The 26,974-nt window shown below is 37.7% G+C and overlaps 1 long non-coding RNA gene across 1 annotated transcript in view; it reads left to right on the top strand.

The window, feature by feature from the left end:
* The first annotated feature begins 1,249 nt into the window (after nucleotides 1–1,249).
* Nucleotides 1,250–26,974, top strand: part of LOC138267632 (uncharacterized) — a 193,552-nt gene continuing 167,827 nt past the window's right edge. Inside the window, exons 1-2 of the long non-coding RNA XR_011199835.1 lie at nucleotides 1,250–1,443; nucleotides 12,983–13,052. This is a non-coding gene — a long non-coding RNA (uncharacterized lncRNA). The remainder of the gene's footprint in view (nucleotides 1,444–12,982; nucleotides 13,053–26,974) is intronic.

The raw sequence follows: 26,974 nt of genomic DNA on the forward strand, positions 1-26,974 counted from the left end.
TTGCACTGGCACTAGAGCCCGTGGCTATCATGCTCTGGGCTGAGCTTAGGGAACAGGGTATTAAGGATGGCAGCTCCATTCATTTACTCTCACTATATGCTGATGAGGCACTTTTCTATTTGAAAAGGCCGGAGTAATCTGTGCCAAGTCTGCTAGGTAGCCTGGATGGGTTTGGAGAGCTAGCTGGGCTCAAGATTAATAGAGATAAAATATTGTTGTTTCCGCTAGGAACACTGAGAGGTAGTCTTGTGCCCAGATTGCCTAGCTTGGGACTCAGATGAGAAGCGAACAAATTCCGCTACCTGGGAACTATGTTGGCCTCCACAATGGAAGATCCCTACCACTACAATATACATAGGATGCTGGAGGATCTCAAGTCCTCTGTACAATGTTGGAATATACTGCCTTTCTCCATGGCAGGGCAGGTGGCCATAGCTAAGATGGTCTTCCCTCCCAGAGGCTTCTACCTAATGCAGAACTTGCTGAGCCCAGCTGCTCGCAAGCACTTCACGGCACTGGATAGTCTATTGTTCTCACTGGTGAGGGCAGGAAAGCGCAACAGAATAGCACCCAAAACATTAAAAATGGATCTGGAGGAGGGAGGCATTGGACTAACCAATACTGAGTTATACTGGTATGTGGCACACCTACAACATTCCACACAGTGGACAGCGGAGGGAGATATCTGGGAGAACAGACTGCTCACTGGTACCTGCGGAGACACCCCCCTGATGCAGTAAGTCATGAGGGGCTCGAGACCCCTACTTGGTGCGCTTGACAGCACAAATATAGGAGAAATTGACTCGCAGAGTTCTTAAACAACCCCCCTTCGCAAGGGATTTGAACCTTTGAACGCTACAACAGTTTAAACAAATTGATGTGGACATGTCGATGGCTAGATGGTGGGAGGGGGGTGCAGGACCTGTACCCTGGGGAGCACTTTATAACATTTCAGGAGGCCTGCAAGATGTTTTTGTTGGACGGGGGGAACATGGCGCCGGCAGAGATGCGGGCGTCGGAGCGTCGGAATAGAGGAGCCTGACTCGAGGAGAGGGAAGAGGGCTAATGCTCTCATGTGCCGGCTTACCGGGAGTGTGGTGGAAGGCACAGTTGGCGCCGCTGGTGTGGTGCTTTGGTCACATGCAGCTCTGGAGCTGCGGAAGACTCGTTCGGCTGTGGCGTGTTTCCCTCTCCGAGGGCGAAGCAGTGGCAGAAACAGCAGCAGTGGCAGAGTCAGCACAAGCACCTTGCTGACTCTGGAACAGAGAGTGGATGATGGTGCATACGGTGCATATGCGGCCGGAGTAAAGAGAGGAAGCTCTACAGCCCAAACCGCGGAGGAGACAGTTGATTTGGTCAGAGGCAGAGGCAGGAGGAGACGTGGGAAGAAAAGCCTCGGCAGTAGTAAAGAAACTGGTCCCACTGGGAAGGTGAACACTAGAGGTAAGAGCGGGTGCTGTGGGGGAGTAACTGGAGAGTACCCAAAGGAGGTTCTGTCAGTGAGCTCGCAGCGGAAAAAGTTTTTTGGTGCTAAGTTGGTAAAAAAGGGGAAGGTAGACTCCCCCGTGATTGCCAAAAATAACTCCCTCATTGCGGTCTTATTTCAAAATCCTCCCCTTAGTGGCGTCAGACGATTTCAGCAGGCTTATGGAAGTAGAGGAAGGGGCACAGCCCTCTGTAATTATGGCGATGGAGAAGGTGGGGGCTGAAGTGAGAGTGGAAGTGACGGTAGTACTGGACAAGGGCGAGAAAATAAAGGACCGGTGCCCTGTTTCAGTGGTAAACTCGGAATCACAAGAAAAACAGTCTGGCGAGACTCCCCCAGTAACGATGGTAAATAATAATCATGCGCAAGGTATATCACAGTTATTAAGGATGGAGGACGGGGAGGGGGCTGCCAGGTTCTCTCCTATGGAAGAAATGATAACAAAGTTAGCGGAGGAGATTAAAAAGGGTTTCTCGGTGTCCAAGGCAAATCAGGCTAGTATAAAAGAGGTGTGTGAAATACTGGAAACTAAATTTGATTTATTGGCTAAAAGAACGCAGTGGCAGGGTAGGACGGGAGCACAGGGTGGGGAGCATTAGGGAGGAAAAGAAAAAAAAAATAATAAAAGAAAAACCTCTTTCACCCCAGATACACCAGGATACACTGCAGTTGGAAATAAGGAGAAGAAACGATGGGTGAAGGTGATGAGATTCCGGGTAGGGATAGTAGCCTCCTGCAAGTTATGACATGGAATGTAATGGGTTAAGAATAAGTGGTAGGAGAAATAGAATTTTGCAATATTTGAGGGATAATCCAGCGCACATCTTTATTCTTCAGGAGACCAATATGACGGGGAGCGAATGCTCTAAGTTATTTAAAGACCAGCAGTGGGTTAGGCATGTGCTGGCCACGAAGAATACTTCTAATATTAGGGGGGTGGCCATAATTATTAAGCAGAAACTCAATGTAGTAGTGTTAAAAGCCGTAGCAGATAATATGGGTCGCTGGGCTATTGTTAAACTTCAGATTTATGACATAGTGATAACAGTGGTTGGTTTTTATGGCCCAAACTCTGATGATGTAGAACCAATGAGGAAGATGTTTTTCCACCTCTTGGACTGTCCTAGTCCAGTAATTATAGCGGGAGATTTTAATGTGCTGTTGGATAATGACTGGGATAGACCACAAAGTGCTAGGTCCACAGTTATATCAAAATCCCAGAGTTTCTTGAGGTCTAGGATGAGAGAACTGGGTTTGCGTGATATTTGGAGAGTAAGAGCTGGTACTCAACAGGTTTTCTCTTTTGAGAATAAGAAATACGGCCACGCATCCAGGATATATAACTTTTTGATAGATCAGGGATTAGTGGAAATGGTTGACAATTTAGAATACAAGGCTACCCATCTGTCAGATCATTCGGCTGTGGTTTTAACAATAAATCTCATCACCAAAAGAGAGGTGAGAAGGTGGACATTAGATCGAACTTAATTGTTGGAGAACGACGTTAAGTCTCAATTGTTTATAGAGACAGAAGAGTTCTTTAAGCTTAATATCGGATCAGCCTCGATAAGTATGGTGTGGGACACGTTTAATGCGTTTTTAAGAGGAAAAATAACAAGTCTCACCATTGCCAGGAACAAGAAGTATAGGATGGAAATGAGTATATTGGAGAATAAACTGAACGAGTTTTATCGTTTAGAGATGGGTGGCCCAGAATCTTTAGAAAAGCTGGAAGTCGTGAGGTCCCATCTGAAATTGCAATTGGAGACGTTATTACAGACTAGGTTAAAAAAAAGATGGGAGGCCAGTAAGTTGGCTCATTTTGAATATGGAGAGAACCCAAGTAAATTGTTGGCTTGGAAAGCCAAGACAGACATGACAAAAAATGAAATTAGAGATATTTTTTATCAAATGGGGCAGAGACGAAACAGCTCTCATGATATAAGGGAGGCTTTTCAATTGTTTATTTCAGACTTATATAAGGAGGATACTGTGGTAACGAATGAAGAGGTACGAAGATGGTTGGATGCGGATACACTCCCAAAAATTACAGCTATAGAGAAGGAGACGATGAATCAGAAAATTACGATGGAAGAGATTAAGGAGGTCATTACGACCCTGGCGGAAGGCGGAGAAGCGGCGGTAAGACCGCCAACAGGCTGGCGGTAGTTTTTTTGGAATTATGACCATGGCGGTTACCGCCATGGTCATCCGCCGCTTCTCTGTTCCGCCCGCTGGGCTGGAGACCAGGGTCTCCAGCCCGGCGGTCGTCACTATACCGCTGACGGTATTTTGACCCGGCTGACCGCCATGGATTTCATGCGGTTTGGAACTGCCATGAAATTCATGGCGGTAAGCACTATCAGTGCCAGGGAATTCCTTCCCTACCCCCCCCACCACGCCTGCCACCCCCCAAAGGTGGCAGGACCCCCCTCCCCACCCCGACCCCCAACATAACATCACTCATACACACACGACACGCACGCAGGCACCACCAACACACATACACGCACACACCGACATAAATGCTAACATCCACACACACAGTCAGACACGCACACCCACATTCAAACATACACGCACACAACCATATAGACATACCTACAGTCATACACGCACTCATTCCCAACCTCACAACACCACCGCAAGCACACACGCACTCACACCCCCCCACTACATACACACACGCACACCCCCATGCACCCACACAACACCCTCCCACCCCCCTCCCCTAACGGACGATCGACTTACCTGGTCCGTCGATCGTCCTGGAGGGGACGGGATCCATGGGGCTGCTCCGCTGACACCACACCGTCAACAGAACACCGCCACGCCGAATCACAGGACGTGATTCGCTGGGCGGTGTTTTGTTGACGGGGCGGTGGAGGTGGAGCAACCTCCACTTCCCCGCCGCCCGCCAGTATGGCTGTTGGCGGCTCTCCGTCCGAAAAAGGACGGAGAGCTGCCAGCGGTCATAATACGCCGAGTGGCAAACCGCCACCACTGGTGGTCTTCCGCACGGCGGTCCCTCGGCGGTCTTGGAAAAAGACCGCCGAGGTCAAAATTACCCCCTAAGTCTGCTATTATGTCAAGCAAGGGAGGGAAAGCGGCAGGGCCGGATGGTATTCCAATTGAACTCTATAAAATATTGGGGGATGCAATTGTCCCAATAATGTTGGTTCTGTTCGAAGAGATTTATGATAAGAGGGAAGAACCCCCAGAATCTTGGAATAACGCTACAATCACGGTGGTTCTGCAGCCAGGCAAAAGCCCATTTAGATGTGAGTCTTACAGACCAATTTCACTACTAAATGCTGATTATAAGGTTTTTGTTAAGGTACTGGCGGAAAGATTGAATAAAGTGGTGGGTGGTCTTCTTCACAAAGATCAGAAAGGGTTTATGAAGGGTAGGCACTTTCATGAATTGACAGTTAGTTTACTAGGGGCCATTGATATTGCTACACCATTTATTCTCCCCTTAGCAGCAGTAATGTTGGATGCCTCAAAGGCTTTTGACAGGGTGAATTGGGTCTTCCTATCTACTATCTTAAAAGAATGTGGTTTTGGGGATAAATTCTGTCAGATGATGCGCCAAATTTATTCGAAACCGACAGCCAGGGTCTTAGTAAATGGGAGTTTGACTTCTTCTATCCAAATTTTTAAGGGTACGAGACACGGATGCCCACTTTCACCGTTACTGTTTAATTTATATATTGAACCTCTGGCCAGAAGAATTAGGCAAGAGCAGAAAATTCCATCTTTTGCATATGGTGAATGGGAGAAAAAAGTCTCCCTTTATGCTGATGATCTGTTAGTGTGTACATCTGATTTACATGTAGCACTACCAGCTGTCTTGGATATAGTTGAGAATTTCGGTAAAGTTTCGGGTTATCAGATAAATGCTGATAAGACAGTTATTTTGGTATGGAATCAGAGCCCGGAAAATTTATCAATAAAAAGTGAAATGAGGTACCTTGGTATCAAGATAGTACAAGATATTGAGCAAATTGCAGACACCAGTCTTAGAACAGTGCGCAGGGATTGTTGCAATTTGATGAAAAGCTGGATGTATTTACCTTTGTCAATCTTGGGTAGAATAAATTTAGTGAAGATGATAATTTTGCCCACGGTTAGTTTTCTATTTAACTCAATCCCTTTGTAATTTGATAAAACTTTGATAGCTAAATTTCAGCAAGATATAAATTAATTTATATGGGCACAGAAGGGAGTAAGAATCTCTTGGAAAAAGCTGTGGAGAAAAAGAGAAAAAGGTGGATTAGCGTTACCTGATCTGCAGTTATATGGTTTGGTGTTTCAACTTAAAAATGTTAGGATCCTTGGCTCCTCCCTAGATACCATAGAGGTGGGGTGCATGTTAAAGGCTATGCTAGCGGAAGTAAAGGAGGGCTTAAACCATTATTTGTTTAAATTTGGAGATCCCAAATTTTTCAAAAAAAATTAAGCTAAAAGTTTTGAAGGATGCTGCAAAACAATGGTATAATGTCAGGTCTTTGTTCAAGATGGATTATTACAGTAGTCGGTCACCCATTTGGGATTCACCAGGCACGCTAGAGTGCCTTAAGGATGTCTTGGCTATTCCAATCAAGAAGGCAGGGTTTAAATACTGGGGTGAGTTAGTTAGGGAAGGGGGCCTATTATCTTGGGAGGAAATTTGGCTGAAAACAGGTGGGGTTCTGTCAAGGCTAAAGTACCTCCAACTGAAAGGGTGGATTCGGAAGGGTAATAAGAGATGAGGTTGGCAGTATCAGATAGAAGAAAAGATTATGGAAGATCCCCTCCCCAAAAAAGTAGTGGCTACTTGGTATTGGGAGATAGTGGAAGTAGGAGATGGGGAATTTAATTTAGCCGAAGATCTATGGGGTAATTTTGTCCCGGAAACGCAGCTCAGTGAGGTTTGGCAGGCGTCTATGCGTACCTTATACCAAGTGGTTAAACCTGTCCCGTTCAGAAGAAATCATATATTTGTATTACATAGGGCATACTTGTCACCTTATAGACTTTCAAAAATGGGGAAGGGAGAGGTGGCCAAATGTGGAAAGTGTGGTATGGAAAAGGCTACGGATGTGCACATGTTTATGGAATGTTCGGTGATTCAATCTTTTTGGGAGGTAGTGAGGCATACGAAATCCAAGGTATTGGGGGTTGAGGTTAAGATTACCTTACTATTAGTCATTTTTGGTAGATTAGATCAGATAGGAAATCTAAGGGTGATTCGCAGAAGTGGCTATTTTATGCTATATTATTAGCCAGACGAGAAATTTGTAGAAGATGGGTAGGTAAGGTCACTCCCTCTTATAAAGAGTGGTTGGATCAAGTGAGATATGTATTTAAAATGGACATGGTAATGGGGATTACCAAGTCAAGGAAATTTTGGTCACCATTTAAAGTTTGGTTCGAGGAACATATGGTGAACATATGAAATCTTGTCCGATGATTACTCTTCTTTCGTGTCTCTCATAACCATGAAATTAGGGTAACATATGTGCCCTTCTTCCCCCCCACCGCGTGATGGGTATGTTGATAGAGAAAGAAGTAGGCCCCCTCCCCGGTTAAGGAGGTAGGTCGATCACAAGAGTGAAGAAAGACCTGGTGCCTGGGATGAATGAGGACAACAACAAAAAAGAAAAAAAAAATGTTTTTGTTGGAGACTGGGCAGATCCTGCAGTATGCTATGCTTGCAGGGACTGCTAGAGAAATATAGACTGGATTCCCAGAAGCACCCCAACAGATGGAGACCTTGCAGTTGGTACTAACTGTTAGCGGTGCCCGAAACCTTGTGTCTCTCATTTATAAGGGACTGAAAATAGACAGGGTGTATGGGATCCCCCTACCTGGGCAAGCCTAGAATGAGGAACTGGAGTTACAGCTTTATGAACAGTGAGAGGAAGGAGAAGTGAGTATTGATTAAAGGGGTGTGGTGTAATGTGAGATTCAAACTGATACATTTCAATTATTTAAAGTGCATGTACCTAATCTCAATAAGGTTAAAAAGAAAGCAAATGGGAAGAGCGGCAGCATTCTCACAATATGGGGCTGACAACATCTCCTTCTTGCACCTGGCATGGATGTGCCCCACTGTGCGCACATATTGAACGTTGGTAGTGACACTACTGGGAGAAGCAAGGGGGCTTGCACTCGAGAGCCCTCCAAAACTCTGTATTTTAGGCATATAAAGAGAACCCAAGGGAAAAAAAATGCAGTGGAAATTTATGAAACTTGTACTGGTGCTCGCTAAGAACGCGTAGCCAAGGGGCTGTTGTGTCTCTGGCACAGGGACACGAAGGAGTAGGCATTAGCGGGGAGACTCATGTTCGCCTCTCCAGAAGAGACAACAAAGTAATAGAAGACCCAGACACCTGGATTGACACACTTGGGGTATTTCAGGAGCAGAAGTAGGTAATGACCATGAGCAAGGCTACATTAACGTGGCAGTGAGACCAGATAATCCTGGTAATAGGGAGACAGAGAAGAAGTGGGAAGGGACAGAGACTCGACTTTGGGATGAGGAGATGCTGGGCAAAAGGTTCTCACTAGTGACTCCACACTGAAGGTTGGGGAACCATGATTGGCTATAACTATGACACCAATACAATCTGAGTTGGAAAATCTGAGTGAACACTGTGATGGATGTATGTAACATGCTACACATTGGTAGTTGTATACTGCAAACTGAAAACACTGAAAAATAATTTAAAATATTTTTTTAAAAAGGATACAGTTTAAGATATTCTGTTTCAGATTTAGTGACTAAACACATTTGATTATAGAATATTTAAACACTGGGTTCCAAATCAATGTTATAATTAAAGCTCCACTGTAGAGGTAACACATTTATCAGTTTTTTTAAATCAAATACATTATTACATTCTTCATAGCATGAGGGTAGAAAAGTTGTACAGCCTATAGTTGGTGAAACACCTAATCAAGCTCTTTAGGAGGACTATTCTCTCTGGGTTTCCATGGCGTCACACAAGTAGCGTGATACATATCTGAATTAAATTATATTATCCTAGCTGCCCATTTAATACAAGGATTGTATATGGTCAAAAACACATTTACAGGATCACTTTAATTTGAGAGGCATCTATAGATGCAAGACAAATTGTCCATGATGGTTTCCAAACTAAATCAAAGAAATCATGTGTGCACGAAACCTCACTTGACCTCTCGACTGAATGGTGAGGATAGAATAGTATCATCCACTGCCTTAATCTCTCAGCAATCTTTTAACTACATGAGTTCGCAAGAATTGAGTAAACATAGTGTCGATAAAATTACCTGAGGCTCCAGAATCTGAAAGCACTGAAACTACTTTCTCCTGACCGTATGACAAAACCATCTTCATAGCAACTATCAATAGAGACACAATTGACTGCATAGTATTCACTACCCATCTGGGAAGTGACTAAATTGTTTCACTTAATGAGGCAGCTCCTATGATTGCAGATAAATCTAGTTTGACACTGGATATGGCCTTTTCAGTGGCCCATCACTGATGCTTGAATTTTAATAGTTCTAGGTTTTCTGCAATCTTGTATAAATTACTTAGGTCAAACTACTAATACCTTGGTCTTATCTGAAGATTTGGCAAGTGCAGAGAAGTGATACTACAGATCCACTCGGGCTGAGTCCATCTGAGTCCATCTTAGGGAAGAAAAGGCTGATGTCTTTACAGAGTATTTGTGCTGTCTGGAGAAAGCCTTTGTTTGTGTGAAGCACACACTATGCAGCAGTGATCCAATGGTGAGCTATTGAGACTCATTGTTGTTACTATGCTTGTTTAGTCAGGATCTTGGTACGCAGGCCTGGGATTTCCTTTGCAAGAACTACTTTTTTATTTTCTTTTGAAGTTGTGTTGAAGGACTTTGGGAATATAGAGAAGCTGAACTTTGAACTATTTTTGAAAATGTAACTTGAATTTTGGTAAAGATTGAAGGATTGGTATTTACACCAAAGGTTGTTATGTGATGCAAAAGGAAGGGTTCTCCAACTAGAGATAAGTAATCTGTTTATGATAATGTGCTAGGTATTCAATAATGCTTATAAGAGTTGGCAGACTATTTGCCGGACTACAAATCACAGGATAACAATGTATATTAATTAGTCAAACAGAAACTATAACTAATCTTCCACAAAGAGTACATAAGAACAAATCCTGAGTTGGAAAGCCTACTCATAGAGAGAAGTGATTAGGGACTCTTATGTGTTTCGTTTTCAGAAATAATAGGTTCTACATCAAGGAACAGAGAATTAGTTACAAAGAGATATCTCTTATCGCCTTTAGAGAGCCCATTATATGTGGGAGGGCTTGGTGTCAGCAGAAGAGATAAGTCAGAGTGATGGAGTCCAGTGTTTCCTATCCAATTCTCCTCTTCCTATTTCTACATTTCACCCTCCTATTCTTGTGTGTGTGGTCAGTGGTAGAGGCAGTGAGAGACTGAATAGATCAGCTATCCCACTGGATCTTGAGTAGAGGGTTAGAGCTCTCTGACAAAAGAATGTTAATTTAAAGTGTTGACATGATTTTAGACCTCTTTATAATGAGTGTGCAGCCATAGTGTGAGATAGTATTTAAATAGCACATGCACATCCAATGTCATAAACTAATTTTGACATGAGGTAGGATTGGGAGCATGTTCTTGAAACAGAGGAATATATGGGGAGTTAGGGCACTCCAAAATGCTTTTAAGTATAATTGGGATGTGTTTAATTAACAATGTGTCCTTGTTCTTTCAAGAATTCAGAAAATGTACCACCAACAATGTAGAACCGCAATGGGGATATCTTTTGCTCCAAGCTATCCCAATCTCACCATCAGGTGGTGAGAAAATGAGCATGCTTGGGGATTTGAAAATGAGATCTATCTAGAGAAAATTGTTTTATGGTCAAGATATGTAGATGACCTTTTTATAACTTGGAATAGCACACAAAGTTAGTTCATGATAGACTTTGGGAACCCCCGGTGTAAACTATTTGGGCCTATAATTTACATGCACAACAAGAAGAGAAAAAGTTGACTTTCTAGATATTATGGTATGTGTCAAAATGGCTTAATTTAAACCACACTGTTCAGGAAGAAAACAGGTACTAAAAGTATCTTACTTGGAAGAAACAAGCATCCTAATTCCCTAATAAAGAGCATTCCTTATGGGGAGCTATTACGCATGAGAAGCAATTGCTCTAGTGACAGGGATGCACATCTGCTGTATGATGAAGTCACTAAAGGATTTAGGGAAAGAGGATATCAATAGAGAGATCTGAAAAGGGCTCTTAAAAGGTTAAACAGAAAACCAGATTGGAGACCCTAATTACGAAAAAAGAGCACATGACAACCAACTCGGACAATGCAATAAGAATGGTATTAACATACAGTAAAGAAAGCCAAGACATCTGTAAATTTCACAACATGCATTGGAACCTGATCGAGATATCGAAGGAAAACTGGGTGAGAGGTCCCAAATAACAGTTAGGAAAGCTCTGTCATTAAAAGACAAATTGGTGATAAGTCATTTCACAGAACCAGGAACTATGAGTTGGCTCAATAAGCTACAAACTGGATTTATAAAATGCAATAATTGGAAAGCATGCAAGGTTGGCAAGAATACAAAATATATTACCAACAGGAATAACCGCCAGATTCTGATTAAAAGAAAAATAACTGTAAGTCACAATTTGTGTTGTACATGATAAATTGTCAATGTGGGTTAAGATACAGAGGGAGTATTGTCTGCATGCAGAAGGAAAGAATTCTGGAACATGTATATTACTCAGAGACATGAGCTATGCTGTAGCAGAACATTACATAATATGCCACAAAAGCAGCTGGAAAACAATGAGATCCGTGGAATAGTCATGGTACCAACACATGAAAGAGATAAGAACAAAAAGATTACATGAATTAGAACCCAAATACATAATCAGCTTAAGAACTAGGACACCATTTGGTTCTAACAAGATCAAGAATTACATGTATATTTAGAAAATAAGATAGTGTCATTGAGGAATGGATTCAATTGCAAATCTATAATTTGTAGTGAGTCATAATAGGTATATTGCTGCAAATCTTCAAGAGAACTAACACATCTGATGGAAGTTAATAATGAGAACTGATGGATAGATCACCAAGGTTGACATTTTGAGATATTAGAAGAAAGCACAAATAACTATGTGATGAATGACCACTGAGGTTACCATAAAATTTGATTGGCATCTGAAAGCCATAGTTATGGAATTTATCAGGTTTTAGAAATCTCTGCATGAACTATTTATCACATACTGATAGTGATGATATATATAAATTTGTTGAATTTACAAAGTGATCTTTGGTTGAGCAGCAATGCACTTAAATAGACACAGTAACTGTGATGGTGTGTATATTTAGAAAGAATGTACAGTTAGGAAGAACTTTTCCTAACTAAAAATAAAGCTAAATGAATATTGAATACATTTGTTTTTGATGTGAACATGACTAATTTGGTCGAAACGCCTTGGTGCCAGTGTATGTGCCCTAAATAAATGCCTTTAATCATACAACCCTATCAAGTGCAGCTGACTTTCTTGGATACAAAATTTATGGGAAACTCGGTCTATGTGCCACTCGTGCACCACTCACTAGCATGTGCCACTAAATAAATATATATATATATATATATATATATATATATATATATATATATATATATATATATATATATATATATATATATATATGAACTACTACTGGATTGGTGGCGGGTTAAGCCTTAAAAATGCACCTGTCCCTAACTACCATGGAAATTTAGAAATCCGTAAGCTGTATTATAGCCTAATATCTATGGCTATACGTGTGCACAAATTACGGCACCTGCCACCAAAAGGGCAATCCCAACGGGATTAGATACAGAAGATATATAGACAGTGCACCACTACGCAAAGTCAGTAAAGTCCAGTAACACAACGTTGTCTTTTGACCATCTTCATTTTTTTATTATTTGTTTGTATATGCAAGAAAAAGCAATAATAAAAAAATGAAGATGGTCAAAAGACAACGTTGTGTTACTGGACTTTATTGACTTCGCGTAGTGGTGCACTATCTATATATCTTATCCCCACTATCCGGTAGCTAGACATTTTCAGGATTTTCATAATTCTGATGTTACTTTATTATCTTATTTTGGCATTGAACATGTGCCATTACACCATAGAGGTGGTAATAGAGAGTTGACTTTACGTACAAAAGAATCCAAATATATTGTGGATTTGGAAACTAAGACACCGGGAGGATTGAATATTGGTGAGGAGCTTAATACTCACTTATTTGATGATTGAATTGAGTATGATGGAACGGTTTACAGTATTGTAGATCTGGTAGTATTGTTAGATTGTAATTAGTAGTGCTTTCTTTACCATTTTTCATTTGTTAATAATTTTTTTATAATTTTTTTATAATTTTAATGTATTAATTTTTAATGTATTCATTTAATTATGTCTTTTCAGAATGGAGGGGTCCGGATGGATTCCTGATTCCGGATTGCATTTTTGCTTGTTCCTTCACGGGGTGTCAAAGGTATCGGATACATAGAAACAGTGTTGATTGTGCTTTGGTACAATGATTTGGAAAGGAAAATGTTTCTATTCCATGGAAAAATAGTGATAATGTATGGTAATGTGGGTATGGATTTAGAGAATATATATACTATGTGAATTTTAAGGCTTTAAGTAAGAGGAATGAAATTTAGATATTGGTTTCTGTTTATATATTTTATATATGCAAAAAAAGAAGAATAGATAATAATTTTTTATAGGAAATATATATGAGCCGTATTTATATTTTTACATATGTATATTTAGATTTATAGTGATTACCACCTAGCATAATTAGATTTTTACGATTTTATAATCTAATAATTTGTCATCTATGAGATAAATGCTCTTTTCTATATAGAGGAATATTTATTTACTTATTTATACTTAATGAGCTTTATTTATTTCTTATCTATTTCCATACTCGAAAGAAAATACGAAAATACAAAAATACGATATGTAGTCCTGTTTCTATGTTTGTACCTGGTGGGTATTTAAACTTGGTGTACATTGTTTGAATTAAACACGTGAACAAGGCTGCTTGTCAGGCGAAACGCGTTGTGTTAATAAACACTGTTAGCTTTTGTGAATTCCTGAGTGTGCGTCTTCACTGTGGAAGTTTTTGCATTTTTTATAAATAATTAACCGGAGTGCTCTTCCGGTTGTGACGCACCACCCCTCTCGGGCCTTCAGGAGCCCAGTTGTGAGCATTTTTGTTGTTGAAAATTGGTCTTGGGCTCTGCCTGGCCAGCCGATTACTCGGCGAAGATTATGAAATCCTACCACGGTGACTCGTACATTTTCTAAATATTCGAAGGAGTATCCGTCATACTTTGGCTCCCTAGACTGATTGTTTGAAGCCGCCCTTTAGATAACAGTGTCTGCTGGCTCCGTGTGGTTTTGAAGTTGTGGAGCTCTGATAACTGAGCCTGCACCTGGATCTGGATATTTCAGCCACGCGAGATACAACTGTGTTATCGAAACGGTACGGCTCTGGGAACAGCGCTCTGTGAACGGCAGCTTGTGACGGCCGCAGGAAGTGGAGAACGACAAAACTTTGTATCTATTTCTCTTTCAATACTTTTTCACCTCTTTGAACCTGATCTTTGCCCAGGACCGGGCGGGACTTTGAGAGGTGCTGGCTGCTGGTGGGCGGCTCCGGAAGAGTTTCTGTGGACGCAGTGCTGATCTGGTTGACAGCGTATGTTTGAAAGTATGATTTGGATATGAAATGTGGCAACATTTTGAGTGTAATATGCCACTAAGAAGTTGTAAATAGTGAAACTTCTTCGCGGGGCCGTTATTCAGATATCTATTCAGATAGTATTGACTATCGGCTTCGCACACATTTTTTTTTTTTTTTTTTTGTAGTCTCGGAGGCTCGTTAATTGAACTGTACCTGGATTTGGATATTTTATCCACACGAGATACAACTGTGTTATTGAAACGGTACGGCTCTGGGAGCAGCGCTTTGTGAACTGCAGCTTTCTATGGCCGTAGGAAGTGGTGAATGGTGAGACATTGTATCTATTTCTCTTTCAACACTTCTTACCTTTTTGAACTTGATCTTTGCCCGGGATCGGGCGGGAACTTTTGAGAGGCACTGGCTGTTGGTGGGCGGCTTCGGAGGAGTCTCTGTTCATGCGGTTTAGATTAAGTTGACTGTGTAATTCTGAACGTGTGACTGGATATTAAACAACTCAAGAGCGCAATACGACAGTAAGAAGCTGTGAAACTTTCACGCAATATTAATTGGGTTCAACATTTATTTTTTGCATAATCATTTTTTGCAGAGTTATTTTTGGATAATTGTTTGGATCTCACGGATATTGAATTATAAAAACACGTTACTGTTTATAAAGATATAGTAGGATTTCAAGGAGGGCAAAAGAGATTTAATTCTTTGCCTGACGGATTTCGGCAAGGGGAACTGGGTATTTTACCCAGGGGTTTTTCGCATTTGAATAATTTGTATGGATTTTTCATCTTTTAGAGGTATAGTTCTTCTTTATTTATATTTGGATTTGTATACAAGCCAACAATATGGATGATGACGTCGATAATGAGAGGAAAATGGCTGCCCAGGCATTATTTGCTAAGACTGCTATGAGAGGGAAATTGCTTGGGAAGGATATGGGATGTAACAATGATTTGAATACACTACTGTATAAGCTAGAAAAATTGTGCAAACAAGAAATGTCTAAATGGTGGGAAGCCACGTTGTTACAAAATTATATTGATCAAGATATGGTCCCGAGAGAACTGAGAATTTTTATTACACCAGTATATGAGTCACCTAATCCTGAAATGTTGAAAGAATGGCCGGATAATTCGGCAACTACTTCTAAACACATGCTTGAAATTTTGGTAAAATATGCATGGCGTGACAGAGAGATTCTGTTAACAGATATTAAGAAAATAAAAGAGGATCTTGCTATTAGGCCTGAAAATGAAAAATTAATTATTTCTCGTTTCCTTGCAACTATGAAAGTAAAGTTGAAGAAATATGAAGATGAGATAAAGATAAAAAAACAACAAAAACTTCATAGAGATATAGGAGACTATGAAAGTGGAAGGATCCTAACATTCAGCAGAAAATATGATGATCTGTATAAATCTGGTTCAAATTTTTCTATGCCTGTGGTTCAGCCCTCAACCTCTGAAAGTGAACTTGAAAGTGTATGAGAGATTGACTCTCTGAGTTCAACAGATAGTGAAGTGTCTAGTGTTGAAATTACCAACAAGCCGGCCACTTTTTTAGACGAATATCACCTGTTACGACGTGGCAGGTAAATACCAAACAAACAGAAAGGAGAGGGACAGAATTACAGGGGCAGACCATCAGGCCGAAGAGGAAGACGAGCCGGAATCAGAAGAGGAGAGAGAGAATTAGACACTGTATTAAGAAGAGATCAAAATTTGGAGCAAGTGGTAAAAACAACAAGCGGCTCCAATGTATCGATATAATGGATATTGAAACGGTGAATAAGACGATTATAAATTTATCAGATCACCAGTTAACTGAGGATGATAAAAAAACATTATGTTTAGGTCTCTCCTTTTGCCCTACTGCACGATTTAATTATGCTGAAACTCGCATTGACCTGTTTAAGTTTATTAGAAAATTGAAATTAAAAAAATGGTTTAAATTGAAAGGGAATGCTGGTAACTGTTTGGAACCATCTATGAGTAATGACAGTGATTAACATGTTTTATCTATCAGTGATGTTGACACCTTGTTAACCCTTCATGAGTTAGAACAGGATCATAGTATACAGATTAATGAAAAGAATCTATATCAGACTTTAGACGAGTTGGGTGTTGTATATGATCGTACAGTTCCATCCGGTTTTAAACCTAAGTCGAAATTTTTTCCAAATATGAATCATGACAGTATTGACACCTTTTATGATATGGCAGTCCAGGGTTTGACACATTTTCGACATCGGACATGGTTTAAACCTAGATGTAAAAACAATATGACATATAATCAGAGTGAAACTATTAGATCATTAGTGGAAGATGGTGATACTATTATCTGTCCAGGAGATAAGGGAGGAAATATAGTACTTTGGAAGAGACAAAGATACATCGATGAGGTTATGTGACAATTGAGCAATACACAATTTTATAAAGTTGTGACCAAAGATGTATATGCTAACAGTATTACAGGAATATGGCATCTTTTAGCAGAATGGAAAGATAAGGGTCTTCTATTATGGGAAGAATATTGCTTCCTGAAAAAGGATTTTCCTAAGTTACCTATACTATATATTCTCCCTAAAATCCATAAGGATAGAGTTAATCCTCCGGGAAGACCAATAGTATCCTCATGCGGCAACGCATTGGAAAATGTGTCTAAATATCTGGACTTTTTCTTGAGGGATTTTGTCATGAGCTTACCTTCCTATGTACAGGATACTAAGGATTTCTTAGGCAAATTGGAAGGCATTATTTGGGAAGAGGATTTTTTACTCATATCCTTAGACGTGAACTCTTTATATACCATCATTGATCACGAGAAGGGCATACAAGCATGTAGACATTTCTTACATACAAGATCTTTAAGATATTTAGCACATACTGATATGATCATCGAAATGATAACATACTGCTTAACAAATAATATTTTTTTATTTGATGGTAAGTTGTACAAACAGGTCCTTGGGACCGCAATGGGAACTTGTTTTGCTCCCAGTTTTGCTTGCCTGTTTTTGGGCCTGTGGGAAGAAGACATTTTCAAAGATGAAGATAAATATCCGGAAATTAATCAGGCCACATTGTGGCTCAGATATATTGATGACCTGTTTATAATTTGGAAAGGATCTGAGAATGAGGCTATACAGTTTATTAAGAAACTCAATGACAATGATTATAATATTAGATTAACATATAACATTAGCCATTCTTCTATTGAATTTTTGGATACTAAAATTAAAATCAAAGACAAGATGATTCATACTGAACTTTTTCGAAAAGATACAGCAGGAAATAGCTTATTGCATGCTACTAGTGGACATCCTGATAAACTCAAATGGAGTATCCCGTATGGGGAACTATTGAGGACCAAACAAATAAGTAACACGGATGAGGCATTTAAACAAGAACAGAAAGATATGGTCATAAGGTTCAAACAAAGGGGTTACCCGGATTGGGTAATCAAAAAAGCTACAGAAAAAATTAAGAAGGTTGACAGGATCCACACTCTTTTTGATAATACGGTTAAAGTGGAAAATGAGAATAATGATGATATCAGATTGATTTTAACCTATAATGAGGATACTACACAGATTAAAAAATTATCTCTAAACATTGGAATATTTTGAAGAGTGATCCAATTATAGGCAATGAAATTCAGAGATGGCCTTTGATCACTTATAAAAGAGGACGTAATCTTCATGATATGTTAAAATCAAATGATGTTTCTCCTATTTCTCATGTTAAGGAGCACAATTTACAAGGATTTTTTCCCTGTGGCCACTGCAAAGCCTGTCGTGATAGTGTGGTAAGAAATGAGTATCCCATAAAAAAAACAGGGACGAATAGACAAATCAAGCAGTTTCTAACATGTAGTACTCCATTTACCATCTATGTACTGGAATGTCCCTGTCATTTGTGGTACGTGGGAAGTACAAAACATGCAGTGAAAAAACGTATTCTTGAACATATGCGGGCTATTACATCAAAAGATCCCCACTATCCGTTAGCTAGACATTTTCAGGATTTTCATTATTCTGATGTTACTTTATTATCTTATTTTGGCATTGAACATGTGCCATTACACCATAGAGGTGGTAATAGAGAGTTGACTTTACATACAAAAGAATCCAAATATATTGTGGATTTGGAAACTAAGACACCGGGAGGATTGAATATTGGTGAGGAGCTTAATACTCACTTATTTGATGATTGAATTGAGTATGATGGAAGGGTTTACAGTATTGTAGATCTGGTAGTATTGTTAGATTGTAATTAGTAGTGCTTTCTTTACCATTGTTAATTATTTTATATTTTTTTAATAATTGTTTTATAATTTTAATGTATTCATTTTTAATGTATTCATTTAATTATGTCTTTTTAAAATGGTGGGGTCCGGATGGATTCCTGATTCCGGATTGCATTTCTGCTTGTTCCTTCACGGGGTGTCAAGGGTATGGGATGCATAGAAACAGTGTTGATTGTGCTTTGGTACAATGATTTGGAAAGGAAAATGTTTCTATTCCATGGAAAAATAGTGATAATGTATTGTAATGTGGGTATGGATTTAGAGAATATATATACTATGTGAATCTTAAGGCTTTAAGTAAGAGGAATGAAATTTAGATATTGGTCTCTGTTTATATATTTTATATATGTAAAAAAAGAAGAATAGATAATAATTTTTTATAGGAAATATATATGAGCCGTATTTATATTTTTACATATGTATATTTATATTTATAGTGATTACCACCTAGCATAATTAGATTTTTAAGATTTTTGTAATCTAATAATTTGTCATCTATGAGATAAATGCTCTTTTCTATACAGAGGAATATTTATTTATTTACTTATTTATACTTAATGAGCTTTATTTATTTCTTATCTATTTCCATACTCGAAAGAAAATACGAAAATACAAAAATACGATGGTGTACATTGGTTGAATTATACACGTGAACAAGGCTGCTTGTCAGCCGAAACGCGTTGTGTTAATAAACCCTGTTAGCTTTTGTGAATTCCTGAGTGTGCGTCCTCACTGTGGAAGTTTTTGCATTTTTTATATATATATTTATATATATATATATATATATATATATATATATAAACATCCGAACGTTGTAAATCTTCACGGAAACAAAAGTCCCAAAATGAAGAACAACTCGCCGTGATTCCAAGTAGAAAAACGTGCTTTATTATACAATCCTAACACGTTTCGGAGCTGTAGCTCCTTGCTCACAGGTCATGTCCCCTGTTGGATTATGCATACATTTAAAGGCTAAATGAACAACATCAAAAAAGGACCCAAGGACACTTGTTGAAAAATATGTCAGCCATTTTGAAGTGTGTTCTGTACACTACATTATCAAATTGTTCTAAGTATCTCCTATTCTCAAACTAATTTAACTACACTATTTCCACTAATTATTTAAAGAGCAAATTACCTCTTACTACTTTCATGTTCAAATTCAACTTGACAAACACAAATCTGCTTCTATTAATATTCTATAATATAATATAAACACCAGGCCAGTGGCTACTGTTGCTAACATAACGGCCATATATAAGGGATATTACACCTCAAAGTAAGTCATAAACCATATACACATATTGCAATTTGAACGGAGCATAAATAAATAAATGAAAATAAATATTCATGTAAACAAAAAACTATCAAATAAGTCCATAAATGATACTTATCTAACTCAAGAAATATGCTCCAATGGTACCGATGGCTCCTCACACTTCCGACACATATCCATATTTTCTATTCAATGCTATAACAATCCTGGTTGATAATAATAGCTCTTTTGCATTATATACCTGTAACAAAACATAACATTACTTACACACATATAAATAAACATATATATAAACAATATACCAACTTTGTTCGTAATCAATTTCCTATGTGTTTTACAGCAAAACATACCCTCCTAAACAGTCTAAATCAAACTGAGATGAACAAAAAGTTCCTCATCCTGATTAAATCCATCTGGGACACAAGTAGAATATTTAATAATTAATTTGGATTCTAATTGTCTCAATTGAAGTTCTCTATTGCCCCCTCTTATACTAACTGGGACATTGTCCAGTACACAGAATCTCAATACGTCTGTATCTCTTTGATGAAATGGGGCAAAATGTCTAGCCATAGGGCAAGTTATGTCTTCATTAGTTATAGCTCGCATGTGTTCCAAAATTATTTTTCTCGCTTTGTGGGTAGTGCTGCTAATATAATACTTATTGCATGGACAACTCTAAGCATAGACACAAAATTCAGTATTACAATTGAGATGCTTTTTAATAATAAAAGGGCTTGCATATTTTGATAACTGAACTTTTCTGCAATTGGCACTACCCTTACAGGCTTTACACTTACCACATACAAAAAATCCCTGAATATTGGATTTTCTTTATCCCTCTGAAGAGTAAATAAGACTTTTACACAAACGGTCCTTTAAGGACGTACATCTTCTAAAAGTCACTTGTGGTTGTTGGCCAATTGCATCTGCTAGATGTTCATCACTTTTGAGAATATCCCAAAGTTTCAATAAAATACGTTTTATTTCCCATGCTTGAATTTTGAATGTAGTAATAAATCTAATTATCTGCGTGTCATCATCTTTAGGACTTTTTTGAGATGTTAATAGTTTTTCTCGAACTAATGAGAGTACTTTCTTACATGTATTCTCAATTAATTCACGTGGATACCCTCTTTCCAGAAATCTTTTTTTCGTTACTTGCATCTCAACCTTAAAGTCACTATCTTCGCTACAATTTCTTCTTGCTCTTAATAGTTCCCCATAAGGGATACCATAAATCAAATTTCTAGGATGGCAACTATTCGCATGCAGGAGGCTGTTCCCTGCTGTTTTTTTGCGAAACAAAACAGTAGTAAGTTTCGATTTTTTAACTTGCACTTTTGAGTCCAAGAATTCAATCTCTGATCTATGTATGTGTGAGGTCAGCTTCAAATTTATCTGATTATGATTTAATAGCTTCACAAATTGAACTGCCAGCTTCTCACTTCCATTCCATATGCAAAAAATGTCATCGATGTATCTTACCCATAATATTACATACTCATCAAACATTTGCATATTATACACAACTTGCTCCTCCCACCAGCCAAGAAAAAGGCCAGCGTAGCTTGGAGCAAAGCAAGTTCCTATCGCAGTCCCTCGCAACTCATGTTGGATGCAGGTATACAGGCTGGTGACATCCAGTGTCAAAAATAGAAAATCCTCCTCCCAACCCAGGCCATCCAGCATTCTTACAAATTGTGTAGTATCCTTCACATAAGAAGGCAAACATTCCACAAAAGGCCTGAGAAAAAAATCTATTTATCTTGAGGTGTTCTCAAGTAGTGAATCCATTGCTGACACAATCGGTCTACTAGGAGGATTTTGTTTATCTTTATGCAATTTAGGTAAAAGGTACAGCACCGGGATTTTTGGATGATCACATTTTAAAAAATGGTATTCCTCCCATTCCAGTAAGCCCCTGTCTCTCCAATCAATCAGTATCCCATGGTATTGTACGATGGACATTTTCAACTCCACCTGATTAGCGCATATATAACAATTAGAGTCACTCAACTGATGTGCTCCTTCACCTAAATACTGGCTCTTATTCAGGACAACTACAGTGCCCCCCTTATCAGACTCACGGATGACAATACTGGGGTCCTTCTTTAAGCTGTCCAGGGCCATTTTCTGTTTCATGGTGAGAGTCTCATATTTAACATTCCTAGAGCCATATCTTATTTTCTTAAGTTGGTTTGTCATATCTTTTTCAAATACTTGAATAGCCTCGCTCTGAACAGCTGGCAAAAAGGTAGATTTAGGTCTAAATGGGCTAGGACATGACAAATCTGTCTCTATACCCAAATTAGCTAAATTTACAAATGGATCATCATGCGCATTAGTATCATCATCTAACACAGATAATGTGTGTAACAGATCGATGTCCGAAATACATAGTTTGCTAATGTTATCTGACTTTTTCACAACAGTTTCTGTCGCTACTTTATTTTTGTACCATTTTTTAGTTTTAATTTTCTTATAAATTGAAAAAGACCAATCCGAGTCTGTACATAGTCAAAATTATTGGTAGGACAGAAAGATAGTCCTAGGGTTAGGAGACTTTCTTCCTCTTTGGTCAATATTCTGTTAGACAGATTCACCACCGTCATTGCGGAGCTTTGTGTGCTCTCGTGGTCATTGCTGTTGTCAGAGGACCTTCTTTTCTTTCTTCGTACCTTCGCTGCACGATTCCTCTTCCTCTGCCTCTCTGTCCTTGTCCCCTGCCCCTGGGTTGAGGATCTTTCCTCTGTTCTGTCCTTCCTTGGTTTAAGAGGGGGAACTGTTTCAAAATATTAGATCTGCTAACACTACTATCCACATCCAAGTTTTTACCCACTGTGATATCCGGTGCATCCGATAGGTTTCCATCAGATACATCATTTTCCTCTGTTAATCTCAAATTACTACCCGACATCTCATTTTCACTCAAAGGTGTCGGGTCCTTATAATCCTCTGCATACATATAGTCATATTTGTGATGAAAAGTAAGAATCCTTCCTGACTGATAGTCTTTGAAATCACGTATAAATGTTCTCTGTTTTTTCACAGTGATCTCTTCTTCAAATTTGGAGAGTTTTTTATCCAGGTTGCCCTTCACTTCCTCAAAGGAACTCTGTGATACCAATGTGAGAATCAACTTGGTAGTTTTGTCAATCTCTTCCATAATATTTTCCGGTCCTTAGAAGCATACTTTATGAGAATCTTCATCATATTAAGAGACTTGGTTTTAGAATTCTCAGCCCATTCCTCCAGTAATTCTGGATCCGGGTCTTCATATGAAGGAATTGTATAAATGCGTAGGCCTCTCGGGATGCGTTCAACCTCAATATACTGCTGAAGGGATTCAATCTACCACCACTTTGAAAGTTATTTTCTCATTAGTTTCTCCAATTTGTCATACATGACATGGACTTACAATACTTAATTTCGATGGGACGAATAAAATAATAGGATATGTTGAGCAGGTGAAATATATGTTACTTAGTGATTACTATGTAGTTAAAATAATGTAATTGGATCAGTTGTTGGATATCAGAAATATGAATGCCCGAGACATATGACATTTTGAATGATACATGAGGTACAAACAAAAATATATGTGTAATCATTAGTATCCTTTTGAATGTATGACGCTTTACATAGCCTTTACAAGATGGCGCCCACCGCTTTCACTTTGTTATATGTATGTATTGTGGAGTAAGTCCCTTTTTTATGTTTATTTATTTGTATTTATACTTGGTGTATGTAGTATTCCCCCATCCGTGAACAAGGCTGCGGCTGAAACGCGTTGGGAGGAAGACCTTTCTGTTTTTGCTAATATATTTTGCAACTATCCGTTTTGAGTCTTGATTTTTCTGTTTTATTGGATGAGAAAACATGTGGTGCATATATATATATATATATATATTCTTAACCCAATTTTTTTGTTATAAAAACAGCAGCACTCTCAGGAGGTCAAAAGAAAAATAAGTTTATTCAGCACAACGTGTTTCGGCTGACTAGCAGCCTTGATCACGTGCATAATCCAACCAATACAAACATCAATATATAACTAGTGATCTTGGTCATAGAAATAGGACTTCATTATATATTCTCAAGAATCACTATTGTTCTTTCCTTGTGGATTTCAAATATACAACCATAATTAACCTATTAGACTCAAAATGGTAAATATTATACTGTACAATCAAAAATATATTATAGTTTTGTCCATATACATAAATTTATCAACTCATATAAGTAAATATAATATAAATATATAAATATATTTATGAAATAGATAACCATAAAAATATCAAAGATTATACATTCATATGCCAATAAGCAATACCAATAAAAATATATAAATAGATAAATAATTGTATAAATATAGATATTTAAATATTCATATATCATCCATATATCTAAAACATAGACCTGGTTCCAGATCATATATATCATTTAGATTGTTAATCAATAAGTCATTTGTCATGGATGTGTATGGAACCAATGTCTTAATTCAAGTAACGGGTTCATATATATACCAATAATCTATCTATTACATATCATATATATCATACAATGATTGAATATCTCCCTTCGGAAAACAATAAGATTCATCCTATTCCAGTCTCTTTGTTATACTAATCAATAAAAGAAATACTTCCTATTTATTTCTATGAATACTATAATTATCACCATATAAAACTACCCAAAACCAATCACCAGTGAATGCACAAATCTGGGATCCGGCCGGACCCCTTCATTCTAAAAAGAACAAAAAATATAAAAGACACTTTATACTCCAACAATTATTAGAAAAAGTCAGGAAAAAATCATCAATAGGGAATTTTTTTTTAGAAAGATTACTCTAAGAATAAATTTGGAGGAAATAACAATTATTATAGCCAATATCAAAATAAATAAACCTGTTAGTCAAGATGATACTACCCTCAGGTTATATCTTCAGGATCATAAATTTAATATATCTAATATTTTCTCATATCAATTGTCTCAAGTGTCCAATAGGTCAGTGCTCAACTCCTCACCAATGTTTAATCCTTTCGGTATTTTGGTTTCAAGATCAACAATATATCTGGATTCTTTTTTCCTTAACAACAACTCTTTATTTCCACCTCTATGATGTGATAATATATGTTCAACACCATAGTAAGATAACAACGTGGAGTCGGAGTTGTGTTTATCCTGAAAATGTCTTGCTACCGGATAGTGGGAATCCCTTGTTGTAATAGCACGCATATGCTCCAAAATGCGTTTTTTTACAGCATGTTTAGTGCTACCCACATACCTAAGATGGCAAGGACATTCCAATACGTATATGGTAAAAGTCCTATTGGACACTTGAGACAATTGATATGAGAAAATATTAGATATATTAAATTTATAGTATAATGTGTCTTTTATATTTTTTGTTCTTTTTAGAATAAAGGGGTCCGGCCGGATCCCAGATTTGTGCATTCACTGGTGATTGGTTTTGGGTAGTTTTATATGGTGATAATTATAGTATTCATAGAAATAAATAGGAAGTATTTCTTTTATTGATTAGTATAACAAAGAGACTGGAATAGGATGAATCTTATTGTTTTCCGAAGGGAGATATTCAATCATTGTATGATATATATGATATGTAATAGATAGATTCTTGGTATATATGAACCCGTTACTTGAATTAAGACATTGGTTCCATACACATCCATGACAAATGACTTATTGATTAACAATCTAAATGATATATATGATCTGGAACCAGGTCTATGTTTTAGATATATGGATGATATATGAATATTTAAATATGTATATTTATACAATTATTTATCTATTTATATATTTTTATTGGTATTGCTTATTGGCATATGAATGTATAATCTTTGATATTTTTATGGTTATCTATTTCATAAATATATTTATATATTTATATTATATTTACTTATATGAGTTGATAAATTTATGTATATGGACAAAACTATAATATATTTTTGATTGTACAGTATAATACTTACCATTTTGAGTCTAATAGGTTAATTATGGTTGTATATTTGAAATCCACAAGGAAAGAACAATAGTGATTCTTGAGAATATATAATGAAGTCCTATTTCTATGACCATGATCACTAGTTATATATTGATGTTTGTATTGGTTGGATTATGCACGTGATCAAGGCTGCTAGTCAGCCGAAACGCGTTGTGCTGAATAAACTTATTTTTCTTTTGACCTCCTGAGAGTGCTGCTGTTTTTATAACAAAAAATTTGGGTTAAGAAGAAATTTAACCGGAGTGCTCTGCCGGTCTTTTTGCAGCACCACCCCTCTTGGGCCACTTGGAGCTCTTGTGTGAGCAAGTGTATGGAAGAAATATACATATATATATATATATATATATATATATATATATATCTTTCAACAAAGCTGAGAATTCACTCAACGTATGGCTGCATCAAGAAGAAATTTCACAACTGCTGATGCATAAAGAGAAGTCCAATCCTCCCATTCATCGATGCTCATCTGTTTATTCGAAATCAAGTGCCATTAGCAAGCCACATCCAAACAAAAGCTGAAATGTCTACGCGTTTCGGCTGACACCCTCTACTGGACATTTCCACCCCACACAAAATCCTCCTCAAATACACATAATAGTCCCTCATCTATTTTGACTACAAACCGATGCCGAATAATGGAGCTGCCATCTTTTAACATGTAAATCCTCTTATTAATAATCATCTTCTCTCGGTATTCGATTATCATTTGCCACTGGTCACATTATGGTGAAAATATCTTCAATATCATCAATATCTTACATATTATTGTTGTTAATATATTGCAGGTTAAAACATATAAGTGGCCACATAAATAGATGACAATTAGATTATACTACTAAAACTTCCATACTGACAATATCATCCATATCATTCACAATGTTATTATCAAAGTATTACTAAATGAAACATATAAATATCCGCAAAAATAATTAACAATTTAATTATCCTAATGGAACCTGCTTATGCAGTGTCATAAATATGTATCAGTTATAAAAAATACTTTTATAAAATCGGATCTCAATTACATATATCAAATATCCAATAAGTCAAAATAAAGTGGCATGTGCATCATATAGTCCTGCA

This window comes from Pleurodeles waltl, chromosome 12 (genome assembly GCF_031143425.1).
Source record: "Pleurodeles waltl isolate 20211129_DDA chromosome 12, aPleWal1.hap1.20221129, whole genome shotgun sequence".
NCBI classification, from domain to species: Eukaryota; Metazoa; Chordata; class Amphibia; order Caudata; family Salamandridae; genus Pleurodeles; species Pleurodeles waltl.